Source organism: Aquarana catesbeiana, linkage group LG02, assembly GCF_042186555.1.
Source record: "Aquarana catesbeiana isolate 2022-GZ linkage group LG02, ASM4218655v1, whole genome shotgun sequence".
In the NCBI taxonomy this organism is placed as follows: Eukaryota; Metazoa; Chordata; class Amphibia; order Anura; family Ranidae; genus Aquarana; species Aquarana catesbeiana.
The window spans coordinates 52,724,062-52,726,065 of NC_133325.1; the positions used below are offsets into that span (position 1 = coordinate 52,724,062).

General features: G+C 47.6%; 1 pseudogene; it reads right to left on the bottom strand.

The window, feature by feature from the left end:
- Window positions 1–707: 707 nt before the first annotated feature.
- On the bottom strand, window positions 708–914 carry LOC141130801 (U2 spliceosomal RNA; annotated as a pseudogene).
- Window positions 915–2,004: the final 1,090 nt, after the last annotated feature.

The window sequence follows — 2,004 nt, forward strand, 5'->3', positions numbered from 1 at the left end:
CTGGTGCAAAAAAAAAGTGCACACAAAAAAGTGAAACACAAAACGTACACAGAGTGTACACATGGTCCTCCCAAGAAGAAGGACCCTAACCCTGATCTCCCGGGCGTTAGGCTCCAGATGGGGACTGAGGTACTTCACATGGTCCATCTGGCTGAAACCAGACAGACTCAGTTCGCTGGGAGGTCTACCGCAACAGACCACCCCAAGCACTAGGTGGGGCTCCCCCCCGAAGGGAGACCCCATGAGAGAGGGCGAACTAAGCCAAAAGGCCATGTCCACCCCCTCCCAAGACTTTCAGGGCAGGCCTGAGGACCTACACCCTACCACTCAAACGTGAAAACAAATGTGTACAGCAAAATAAAGACAAAAGTGACAAACACACAAATAAAAGTGGGGGGAAGGATAGTGGAGAAGGTGCCATTGTGCAGTACAATGGCCGGTCTTCCGGCCAGGAATAAAAAAATTCCTCTGGTCCTAGCCAAAAGGCTCGACCCTAGAGGCAGGCGTGAAAAAAGTGTGTATGGTGCAGTGACCTTGGTGCCAATAAAGCTCAAAGTGTCCCCTTAAACACAGTGAGGATTATGGCACCCCTAGACTGCCACTCCAGGGGCGCATACACCACGGGCTTCTTTCGGAGCCCAGCCCTCAGCCAGACCAGTGCAACACCATCCCTACCAGGAAGGCATCAGAACTTAGAGAGCTTAGGGAGTGCCCTGCCTACAACTGGGGACAAGCCAAAGCCATATTCAACCCAGGAGGAAAATGCTCCCCCACCCCCCCAGCATTCCCACCTAATTATATTCAGCAAGTACTAACTGGCCCCCCAATTGGCGAAAGGGTGTCAGTGTTCTTTCCCTAATGACTGATAAGAACAGATACTTCACTTGATCTTAGCCAAAAGGCAGAGAAGCGATTCATTCAAATATAATTTTTTATTTTTTTTTTTAAAGCCTGTGTTGTGTGAACACACTCCAAAAACTCTACCTGGTGCAAAAAAAGTGCACACACATAAAGAGTGTTACACAAAACATGCACAGGGTGTACACTAGGCCTCCAAAGGAGAAGGACCTTGACTTTGATCCCCCGGGGCGTTAGGCTCCAGATGGGTACTAAGGTATTCACTATGGTCCATCTGGCCGAAACCAGATGGACCCCATTCTTTGGAAGGTCTGGCAAAACAGACCCACCCAGGTACTAGGTGGGGCTCCCCCGAAGGGAGACCCCGTGAGAGAGGGCGAACCAAGCCAGAAGACCATGTCCATCCCCTCCCAAGATGTTCAGGGCAGGCCCGAGGACCTACACCCTACCAGTCAAATGCGTACACAACAACAAAAAAAGTGACAAATAGGGCAATAAATAAAATAAGTGGGGGAAGGAAGTGGAGAGAGGAAGTGAAAGTGACCATTGTACAATACAATGGCCGGCCCTTCGGCCTGGAATAAAAAATTCCTCCGGTCCCAGCCAAGAGGTAGGTGTGAAAAAAGTGTGGGGTAGTGCAGTGACCTTGGTGCCGCAACACAAAATGACCAGTCTCCAGATCTCAACCCCATAGAAAACCTTTGGAGGGAGTTGAAAGTCCGTGTTGCCCAGCGACAGCCCCAAACCATCACTGTTCTAGAGGAGATCTGCATGGAGGAATGGGCCAACATACCAGCAACAGTGTGTGACAACCTTGTGAAGACTTACAGAAAACGTTTGACCTCTGTCATTGCCAACAAAGGATATATAACAAAGTATTGAGATGAACTTTTGATATTGACCAGGTACTTATTTTTCACCATAATTTTCAAAAAAATTCTTTCAAAAATCAGACAATGTGATTGTCTGGATTTGTGTCCACATTTTGTCTCTCATAGTTGAGGTATACCTATGATGACAATTACAGGCCTCTCTCATCTTTTTAAGTGGGAGAACTTGCACAATTGGTGGCTGACTAAATACTTTTTGCCCCACTGTACATGTGCAATATTGAAATAATGATAACACGTGATTAAACCGATGTAT